The 11,716-nt window shown below is 40.6% G+C and overlaps 2 non-coding genes across 2 annotated transcripts; both read right to left on the reverse strand.

Moving 5' to 3' along the window:
- Positions 1–897: 897 nt before the first annotated feature.
- On the reverse strand, positions 898–1,004 carry LOC141602784 (small nucleolar RNA R71). The gene has a single exon (XR_012524693.1). It is a non-coding gene; the product is annotated as a small nucleolar RNA R71 (small nucleolar RNA).
- A 7,002-nt stretch (positions 1,005–8,006) lies between these two features.
- LOC141602785 (small nucleolar RNA R71) lies at positions 8,007–8,113 on the reverse strand. Its single transcript, XR_012524694.1, has one exon. It is a non-coding gene; the product is annotated as a small nucleolar RNA R71 (small nucleolar RNA).
- Positions 8,114–11,716: the final 3,603 nt, after the last annotated feature.

The raw sequence follows: 11,716 nt of genomic DNA on the forward strand, positions 1-11,716 counted from the left end.
TTGTGACACCCCTTAGACACTACTAGTTACAATAGAATTCTCATTTCAATACCCGTCCCTTGGGATCCGACCTTTACTTGCCTCTTTACTAATTGTAGAGTTGTTTGTGAACTATAAATTGTGTTTTGTATCGACCATTGACCAACGACCACATATGCTTAAATTGTGAACACCAAATGGACTCGATCAAAAATGGCGCCGTTGCCGGGGACGGTGTTTAATTGATTTAAGATTTCTTTTATTGTTTTTAGTTGTGTCTTTTTCACCTTGGGGAAGTAAAACTCCTCAAGGTTTGTTCTAATTGTTTCCGAGTTGTTTGATATTTTGCATGTCTAGAAGGTTACAAAGAAATTTGTTACCTTTTGACCGTGAAATCGAAAGAACCTTGACGAATAATAGGAGACTTGTTAGGAGGAATTTGGGAGGTGTTGGTGAAGTTGTTCAACCCACTAGTGAGTTTGTCAATCCTTTCGCAATAGAAGGAGAAGAAAACCCATTAAACAATATCCCACAAAATCCACCTACAATGCCTAAATTCTCGTCACACTCTATACCCACCGAGGAGGATCTACCAAATGGTACTCCTACACCACAACATCTCACCGGTAATTTTATTGCCAAGTCCGCCTTCATCCAACTAGTTGAGAGGAGCCAATTCGGGGGAATGCCTAGTGAGGACCCTCATTCTCATATGGAAACCTTTTGCGATTATTGTGAAGCTATCTCTCAAACGGGCGTGACTCAAGACCAAATAAGATGGGTCTTATTTCCTTTTTCGTTAATCGGCACCGCAAAGCAATGGTAGAAGGGCCTTGATAAGGCCACCCTTGGAATAGATTCTTGGAAGAAGTTGGCTCTAGCTTTCTACAAAAATTCTACCCACCGGAAAAGACTAACATGCTAAGAGCTCAAATTACGGGTTTTAAGCAAAGGGATGAAGAATCTTTGTATGAAGCTTGGGAGCGGTTCAAAGGTATTTGTCGCTCATGTCCTCACCATGGACTTAGCGAATGGTTTTTAGTGCAACAATTTTGGAATGGTTTATATGAAGATTCAAGGAACATTCTCAATATTGGATCAAATGGAATGTTCACCGAAGTTGATGACAATCAAACATGGAACAAGATTGAGGAAATGGCGGTCCATAATTCACAATATAGTAGACCTCGCAAGGCTACTAGAGGAGGAAAGTATGAAGTGGACTCCGTTACTCAATTGGGTGCTCAACTTAGTGCTCACATTGACACAATCAACTTGAAGTTTGAACAAGCTATGGCTAGACTTGAGGAAAACTCAAAAACATCAAAACATCATGTCAATGCCATGACGGCATCCTCATCAATCCCAAGTGGGATATGTGAGAATTGTGGAACTTTGGGTCATGACTCAAGTGAGTGTGGGGGAACAACCGAACAAGTTAATGCTTTCCAAGCTTACAAAAGTGGTACCCCTTATTCAAATTTTTACAATGAAAACACCAAGTTCCATCCAAATCTCTCATACAAAAGCCAAAATGTTCAAAACCCTCAAACAACATACACTCCACCACCCATGAGAAATCAAAATCAAAGACCCTTTTACAATCAAAACCAAGGTTACCAAAATCAAAATCCATACAATCACCAAAATGACCAAGGTTTTGATGTCCAAAAAGCGGTCCTCCAAATGCAAAAGAATCAACAAGAATTTTTCACTCAAATGCAAAAAGATAGCCAAGCAAAAGATACCACCATCAACAACATTCTAGCTCACACCAAGATGTTGGAAACACAATTGACCCAACTAGCATCTTCAAGCTCACAAAGACAAAAGGGGCAATTACCACCACAAAGTAATCCCCCTAGACATGTAACGGTTAGTGCCATTCACTTGAGAAGTGGTACAAGATATGAAGCACCGAAGGAGCAAGTTGAGAATGAAGTTGTGAAAGCTAGTGAGAATGAAGTTGTTGTGCAAAGTCACAAAGAAGGGGAATCATCAAAAGAAGAAAGTTCAAAGAAAAATGAAGACAAAGCCAAAGAGAAGGAGCCCATTGTGATTAGACTTCCTTTTCCAAGTCGTCAAGCCAAGCCCAAATTTGATGATCAACTTGGAAAGTTCATGGAAATTGTGAAGAATTTAGAAGTCTCAATTCCTTTCACGGAATTAATCAATCACGTTCCGGCCTATGCAAAGTACATGAATGATATCCTCACAAAGAAGAAGTCGATCCGGAAACTTGAGACTATCGCCTTCACTAAGGTGAGTAGTGCAATACTTCAAGGGAGTTCACCTCCAAAGTTAAAAGATCCGGGAAGCTTCTCAATACCGTGTACCATTGGCGACACGACGATCAACAAAGCCTTATGTGATCTAGGGGCTAGTGTGAGTGTCATGCCGTACTCGGTGAGTAAAAGGTTGGGAATGGGAGAGCTTAAATGCACCAATATCACTCTTCAAATGGCCGATAGATCGACGAAGACACCATTAGGGATATGGGAAGATGTCCCCGTGCGAATTGGGAAGTTTTTCATCCCGGTAGACTTTGTCATTGTTGATATGGAGGAAGATTCCAACATTCCAATCATCTTAGGAAGACCTTTCCTACACACACGGGGTGCGGTGATTGATGTGAAACATGGAGAGCTCACTCTAGAAGTGGGAGATGAAAGCATAACTTTTAATCTTGACAAGACCATGAGATCTCCTCGTTTGCATGAGCCATGTTTCATGATTGATCATTATAGCCGGAAAGATGAAAGGAAGAAATCGGAACTCCAATGGAGGAAGAAAATTAAAGATGCTCCATTCAAAGAGCAAGTGAATTGTGACAAGGAGAGCTTGCAAAGCTCATCAAAATCAACCAAGGAAGAAGATGATGGCCTCATTGGCCAAGAGAAGAAATTGGGAGAGTTGTCTCCATCTAAGGAAGAGATTTTCAATGATCAACTCAATGAAGTTTGTGGTCTTTGGGACGACGAATTTGAAGGGATGTTTAATCCCTACATTGGGCATGCCATCGATCATGATCAACAACCAGGGCCACGGTCTATTGAGGACCTCTACCATAACAATGAACAAGCTTTTGATTACTTCTTCAAGGTGTTGAGCAACATCAACAACACCTTGAACATGCCCCCTTGACATCTCATCAAGAATGAGAGTTTGGTGGAGTCCTCCCTAAACCACCACTTGTAAATATTTCTAACTCCCTAACTTACTTTTCAATTTTTGTATTGCATTTTTTGTCATTTTTGGATTTTATTTACTTTGATCAAAATAATTGTCATGAAAAGAGAGAAGTGAGGGAGGGATTAACAATTTTAATTGATGTGTAGTGCTTTACCTTAGTGTGGGGATGGCAATTGCCTAGGCTATTCATGCCTTAGTAGTGCCCCCACAATGAAGAACACAAGATTTGAAAGAAAGAAAGAAAGAATGATAAGGGAATGCGTTTGTGCACGGATGGAACTGAATCCGTGTACACAAGGATCAATCCGAGCGGATTCCCGAGAATCCGCCCGTCTCAAGAAGAAGATCCGAGCGTCCCCGCCGAGAAGACGCCTGTCTTGGGCTGAGCTGAAATTGCAAAATTCTTGACTGTCAAAGAATCCGAGCGGATTTCTGGAAAGACGCCCGTCTCACAGAATCCGTCCGTCTTGTGAACAAGACGCCCGTCTTGCAGCTGAGAAAAACAAAGAAAAATCTCTGGACTAGAATCCGTCCGTCCTGCACGAAATCCGCCCGTCCCTCAAAAAGAATCCGAGCGGATTCCCCAGAATCCGCCCGTCTCTAGGCGGGATTTTGAAAATTTTGAAGCTGTAGAATCCGCACGGATTGCGCCCAATCCGCACGGATTGTCCCTGCGTTTTGAAAATGCCGAGTTCTTTAAATACCCATCCCACCTTCATTCATTCATTCATTCATTCATAAACACTACCCATAACATCAAAACCCTCATCCTCTCCATCTCAAAAACAAAAACCCTCAACAAAACTCACCAAAATCAAATCAAACCATCCTTCAAACAACAAATCAATCACTCCATCTTCAATAACAATCAAAACCAAGAACAAAAGTTGTCAAGTATTGAAAAGCCAAAAATCAAAAAGAAATGGCAAAGAAAGTGTTCTCAAATGTCAAATGCCAAATGAAATTGGGGGGGAAAAACAAAAATGAAAGCAAACTCCCAAAATGAAACTCAAAAACTATTGGTCCCTTTATCCACCGTATCCATTTTTGTGCATGGTAGAGAGGGGACGACCCTTCTTCTTGTCTAGGCAAGAGGGGGAATTCCGCGATCCTCCAGTGTTTCTAACACCATAGGGAGTCTACTCTTGACAAAAGCATTTAACGATTGAGGACAAAGGTACCCTAGCTTGACACCTTTTGGAGGTGATTTATTGGTATCCTTCTAGGCTTAGTAGTTTGAACAAATTGCATCTATGAAGGATTGTGTACCCTTGAATTGCTTCCCTTGTAGATAATTTCCGCCACTTAGATGAGGAAAGTGGCTATTCTTTTTGTAGGTGCATCCATTACTTGAATTTGTGTGCTTAATGTTTGGATGTGTCGCCATTTTGGCAAGACCCACCTTGCCTTGCAAGAAGGCATCCTACCTCATGGTTGTCTTGTTGTGAGTTGAAGGGGTGGAGTTAGACCCGCTAATTGTCTCATATCGGCTATTATTATTAGGTTAGGTTAGTATTGGTCCTAGTCTTTGTCACCTCTTTACTCGGGACGAGCAAAGGTTCGGTTTGGGGATATTTGATGTGACCATAATTGGCGCATATTTAGCCCCCGAATTACCATTGTTTCCATGCTTTTTAGTGCCTATTTGGGTCATTTCTTATCTTTAGTTCTTTGTTTTGCATATTCTTTGAGATTTTGATCCCTTGGTAGGAAAGGAGTAAGAATCTTGCATTTTCATGGCAAAACGAGACTAAATTGATCATATTCAATGACCAAGCATCAAGGAGAGACAAGACTAGAAGGCCTTTGTACATATTATAGTAGAAGAGCAATGTTGAGAAAAGGATCCTTGAGTCCCCAAGGAAATCCCCAAGGAATTCATGAAGAAAAGGGAAGAAAAGAAGAAGAAAAGATGTTGCCAGACAATCCGAACGGATTGTACACAATCCGTCCGTCCGCCCAAGCCCAATCCGAGCGTCCCACCTGGGAATCCGCTCGGATTCCACCTCGCCAATCCGAGCGTCTTGCCCAAGGATCCGCTCGGATTCTCCAGCCCAGATCCGGCCGTCCCGACTCCCATCCGCACGGATTTCAGTACAACACGTTTTCATTCTTCAAGCCACGATAAGAGAAGCCCTTCTCTCGGAGAATACCGGAGTCTCCTTGCTCAACTTAAAAAGTGTAATTACTAGTTTAGCCCTTAGTTAACCCTAATGCATCCTCCCTAATTTTCACTATAAATACCCCATTAGTCTAATTAGAGGAGCATGTTCTTCTTATCAATAATTAGTGTAGTTAATATTAATCAAATCTCTCTTCAATATTGTAATCAAGTATTAATCAAGTTTTAATCCAAGTTTTAGTTCTTTAATCTCTCTCTTGTTCTTACTTTATTTTGGGTAATTAGAAGATTATTGGGTTTATTGGGTGATGCGACCATAATTGGCGCATATTTAGCCCCCGAATTACCATTGTTTCCATGCTTTTTAGTGCCTATTTGGGTCATTTCTTATCTTTAGTTCTTTGTTTTGCATATTCTTTGAGATTTTGATCCCTTGGTAGGAAAGGAGTAAGAATCTTGCATTTTCATGGCAAAACGAGGCTAAATTGATTGTATTCAATGACCAAGCATCAAGGAGAGACAAGACTAGAAGGCCTTTGTACATATTATAGTAGAAGAGCATTGTTGAGAAAAGGATCCTTGAGTCCCCAAGGAAATCCCCAAGGAATTCATGAAGAAAAGAAGAAGAAAAGTCTGCCGCACAATCCGAACGGATTGTACACAATCCGTCCGTCCGCCCTCGCCAGTCCGAGCGTCCCTCAAAGGAATCCGCTCGGATTCCACCTCGCCAATCCGAGCGTCTTGACCAAGAATCCGCTCGGATTCTCCAGCCCAGATCTGGCCGTCCCGACTCCCATCCGCACGGATTTCAAGATGACAAGACGTTTCGTTCTTCAAGCCACGATAAGAGAAGCCCTTCTCTCGGACAATACCGAGTCTCCTTGCTCAACTTAAAAAGTGTAATTACTAGTTTAGCCCTCGATTAACCCTAATGCATCCTCCCTAATTTTCACTATAAATACCCCATTAGTCTAATTAGAGGAGCATGTTCTTCTTATCAATAATTAGTGTAGTTAATATCAATCAAATCTCTCTTCAATATTGTAATCAAATATTACTCAAGTTTTAATTCAAGTTTTAGTTCTTTAATCTCTCTCTTGTTCTTCCTTTATTTTGGGTAATTAGAAGATTATTGGGTTTATTGGGAGATTGACAACCTTCCATCAATCATCAAGTTCTTCTATTATTCTTTGCATCTTTATTATTGGAATCATTAGTAGGTATAATCTCTTAATCCCTTTTTAATTATTGCTAATTACTTTCATTTATTCATCATGTTTCATTATGTTAGTATGATTGACAACCTTTCTAGCATGATCAATATGATAATGAGTGAGTAGTCTCTTAGCTAGGGTTTAATGGGTGATTAGGGGAAACCAACATGGGGAATGATTCATGCTTAAATTAATGTGCTTTCATATCTTATTTGCTTGCTTGTTTTGATCTTAATACATGCACATGTTATATTTGATGAAATGCTAAGCCTATGAATCCTTGCATTTACTATCATCTTCTATCCTTTCAACTTGACTTGTAAGACATAACCCAACTCGAGTCTTGTTAGACCATGCATGTGTTGAGTAGGAAAGATTAAGTCGACTTGTAGGTGTTGTACAATCTAATCGATTCGGCTCCGGGACCCAAACTTTCCTAGGATTGTAAGATATAACCCAACTCAATCCATCACAACAATAATTGATTGCTTATAATTTGAGAACATGTTTGTATGATCATATCCCATGAATCCCCTATGAACCCATGACACCCTAGTGCCTTTAATCAATTGTTTACACCCCTTATTTTATTCATCTTGCTAGTTTATTTTCATTGTTATTTTAGTTTAGTGACCTTCTACATCAACCAAATTTGTGACACCCCTAGACACTACTAGTTACAATAGAATTCTCATTTCAATACCCGTCCCTTGGGATCCGACCTTTACTTGCCTCTTTACTAATTGTAGAGTTGCTCGTGGAGTATAAATTGTGTTTTGTATCGACCATTGACCAACGACCACATATGCTTAATTGTGAACACCAAATGGATCCGATCAAAAAATGGCGCCGTTGCCGGGGACGGTGTTTAATTGATTTAAGATTTCTTTTATTGTTTTTAGTTGTGTCTTTTTCACCTTGGGGAAGTAAAACTCCTCAAGGTTTGTTCTAATTTGTTACCTTTTGACCTTGAAATCGAAAGAACCTTGACGAATAATAGGAGACTTGTTAGGAGGAATTTGGGAGGTGTTGGTGAAGTTGTTCAACCCACTAGTGAGTTTGTCAATCCTTTCGCAATAGAAGGAGAAGAGAACCCATTAAACAATACCACACAAAATCCACCTACAATGCCTAAATTCTCGTCACACTCTATACCCACCGAGGAGGATCTACCAAATGGTACTCCTACACCACAACATCTCACCGGTAACTTTATTGCCAAGTCCGCCTTCATCCAACTAGTTGAGAGGAGCCAATTCGGGGGAATGCCTAGTGAGGACCCTCATTCTCATATGGAAACCTTTTGCGATTATTGTGAAGCTATCTCTCAAACGGGCGTGACTCAAGACCAAATAAGATGGGTCTTATTTCCTTTTTCGTTAATCGGCACCGCAAAGCAATGGTTGAAGGGCCTTGATAAGGCCACCCTTGGAATAGATTCTTGGAAAAAGCTAGCTCTAGCTTTCTACAAAAAATTCTACCCACCGGAAAAGACTAACATGCTAAGAGCTCAAATTACGGGTTTTAAGCAAAGGGATGAAGAATCTTTGTATGAAGCTTGGGAGCGGTTCAAAGGTATTTGTCGCTCATGTCCTCACCATGGACTTAGCGAATGGTTTTTAGTGCAACAATTTTGGAATGGTTTATATGAAGATTCAAGGAACATTCTCAATATGGGATCAAATGGAATGTTCACCGAAGTTGATGACAATCAAACATGGAACAAGATTGAGGAAATGGCGGTCCATAATTCACAATATAGTAGGCCTCGCAAGGCTACTAGAGGAGGAAAGTATGAAGTGGACACCGTTACTCAATTAGGTGCTCAACTTAGTGCTCACATTGACACAATCAACTTGAAGTTTGAACAAGCTATGGCTAGGCTTGAGGAAAAATCAAAAACGTCAAAGCATCATGTCAATGCCATGACGGCATCCTCATCAATCCCAAGCGGGATATGTGAGAATTGTGGAACCTTGGGTCATGACTCAAGTGAATGTAGGGGAACAACCGAACAAGTTAATGCTTTCCAAGCTTACAAAAGTGGTACCCCTTATTCAAATTTTTACAATGAAAACACCAAGTTCCATCCAAATCTCTCATACAAAAGCCAAAATGTTCAAAACCCTCAAACAACATACACTCCACCACCCATGAGAAATCAAAATCAAAGACCCTTTTACAATCAAAACCAAGGTTACCAAAATCAAAATCCATACAATCACCAAAATGACCAAGGTTTTGATGTCCAAAAAGCGGTCCTCCAAATGCAAAAGAATCAACAAGAATTTTTCACTCAAATGCAAAAAGATAGCCAAGCAAAAGACACCACCATCAACAACATTCTAGCTCACACCAAGATGTTGGAAACACAATTGACTCAACTAGCATCTTCAAGCTCACAAAGACAAAAGGGGCAATTACCACCTCAAAGTAATCCCCTAGACATGAAACGGTTAGTGCCATTCACTTGAGAAGTGGTACAAGATATGAAGCACCAAAGGAGCAAGTTGAGAATGAAGTTGTGAAAGCTAGTGAAAATGAAGTTGTTGTGCAAAGTCCCAAAGAAGGGGAATCATCAAAAGAAGAAAGTTCAAAGAAAAATGAAGACAAAGCCAAAGAGAAGGAGCCCATTGTGGTTAGACTTCCTTTTCCAAGTCGTCAAGCCAAGCCCAAATTTGATGATCAACTTGGAAAGTTCATGGAAATTGTGAAGAACTTAGAAGTCTCAATTCCTTTCACGGAATTAATCAATCACGTTCCGGCCTATGCAAAGTACATGAAAGATATCCTCACAAAGAAGAAGTCGATCCGGAAACTTGAGACTATCGCCTTCACTAAGGTGAGTAGTGCAATACTTTAAGGGAGTTCACCTCCAAAGTTAAAGGATCCGGGAAGCTTCTCAATACCGTGTACCATTGGCAACACAACGATCAACAAAGCCTTATGTGATCTAGGGGCTAGTGTGAGTGTCATGCCGTACTCGGTAAGTAAAAGGTTGGGAATGGGAGAGCTTAAGTGCACCAATATCACTCTTCAAATGGCCGATAGATCGACGAAGACACCATTAGGGATATGGGAAGATGTCCCCGTGCGAATTGGGAAGTTTTTCATCCCGGTGGACTTTGTCATTGTTGATATGGAGGAAGATTCCAACATTCCAATCATCTTAGGAAGACCTTTCCTACACACCGTCGGTGCGGTGATTGATGTGAAACATGGAGAGCTCACTCTAGAAGTGGGAGATGAAAGCATAACTTTTAATCTTGACAAGACCATGAGAGCTCCTCGTTTGCATGAGCCATGTTTCATGATTGATCATTATAGCCGGAAAGATGAAAGGAAGAAATCGGAACTCCAATGGAGGAAGAAAATTGAAGATGCTCCATTCAAAGAGCAAGTGAATTGTGACAAGGAGAGCTTGCAAAGCTCATCAAAATCAACCAAGGAAGAAGATGATGGCCTCATTGGCCAAGAGAAGAAATTGGGAGAGTTGTCTCCATCTAAGCAAGAGATTTTCAATGATCAACTCAATGAAGTTTGTGGTCTTTGGGACGACGAATTTGAAGGGATCTTTAATCCCTACATTGGGCATGCCATCGATCATGATCAACAACAAGAGTCACGGTCTATTGAGGACCTCTACCACAACAATGAACAAGCTTTTGATTACTTCTTTAAGGTGTTGAGCAACATCAACAACACCTTGAACATGCCCCCTTGACATCTCATCAAGAATGAGAGTTTGGTGGAGTCCTCCCTAAACCACCACTTGTAAATATTTCTAACTCCCTAACTTGCTTTTCAATTTTTGTATTGCATTTTTGTCATTTTTGGATTTTATTTACTTTGATCAAAATAATTGTCATGAAAAGAGAGAAGTGAGGGAGGGATTAACAATTTCAATTGATGTGTAGTGCTTTATATTAGTGTGGGGATGGCAATTGCCTAGGCTATTCATGCCTTAGTAGTGCCCCCACAATGAAGAACACAAGATTTGAAAGAAAGAAAGAATGAATGATAAGGGAATGCGTTTGTGCACGGATGGAACTGAATCCGTGTACACAAGGACCAATCCGAGCGGATTCCTGAGAATCCGCCCGTCTGAAGAAGATCCGAGCGTCCTGCTGAGAAGACGCCCGTCTTGGGCTGAGCTGAAATTGCAAAATTCTTGACTGTTGAAGAATCCGAGCGGATTTCTGGAAAGACGCCCGTCTCACAGAATCCGTCCATCTTGTGAACAATCCGCCCGTCTTGCAGCTGAGAAAAACAAAGAAAAATCTCTGGATAGAAATCCGTCCGTCCTGCACAAAATCCGCCCGTCTCACAAAAAGAATCCGAGCGGATTTCCCAGAATCCGCCCGTCTCTAGGCGGGATTTTGAAATTTTTGCAGCTGAAGAATCCGCACGGATTGCGCCCAATCCGCACGGATTGTCCCTGCGTTTTTGAAAATGTCGAGCTCTTTAAATACCCATCCCACCTTCATTCATTCATTCATTCATTCATAAACACTACCCATAACAACAAAACCCTCATCCTCTCCATCTCAAAAACAAAAACCCTCAACAAAACTCACCAAAATCAAATCAAACCATCCTTCAAACAACAAATCAATCACTCCATCTTCAATAACAATCAAAACCAAGCACAAAATCTTCACCTTTGAGTCGATTTTTTTTTTTTTTGATTTCATAAATGCAAAGCCTTTCACTTCCAAATCGATTTGGGCATTCTACAAATTGAAGAGTTTTGACTCTTTACTTGGTTAGTTCATCAAATGGCAAGAACAAAGGGAGCAACAAAGGCAACAAAGGCACCAAAAGCAAAGGCTCTCTCTCAAAGGCAAAAAGCTCTACAAACAAAGAAAGCTTTGGCAATGGTGGTAGCAACACCAAGCTTGGAAGTGCAACAACAACAAATTTCTATGGGAGCATCACCTTCTACTCCGGTAATCGATCAACTCTTACATTATCCGGAGGTAACTTTCATCTCCGATACCCATAGGAATACATTTGTCAAGTTTGCTATGAAACAAATCCAATCCACCAAATTCATATGTCAAGATGCTTTAGAGAAGTTAGGTGTTCTTGAACAAACAAGAGTCTTTTTCAATGCCATGGGTTTGAAGAAATTGTTTGAAATGAAGGAAGTAACATACCCCTCCCTTGTCTTGGAATTCTTAAGTTCTTTAAAAGTGACAAAAGTTGA

The sequence above is a fragment of the Silene latifolia genome, chromosome 9 (assembly GCF_048544455.1).
Source record: "Silene latifolia isolate original U9 population chromosome 9, ASM4854445v1, whole genome shotgun sequence".
NCBI classification, from domain to species: Eukaryota; Viridiplantae; Streptophyta; class Magnoliopsida; order Caryophyllales; family Caryophyllaceae; genus Silene; species Silene latifolia.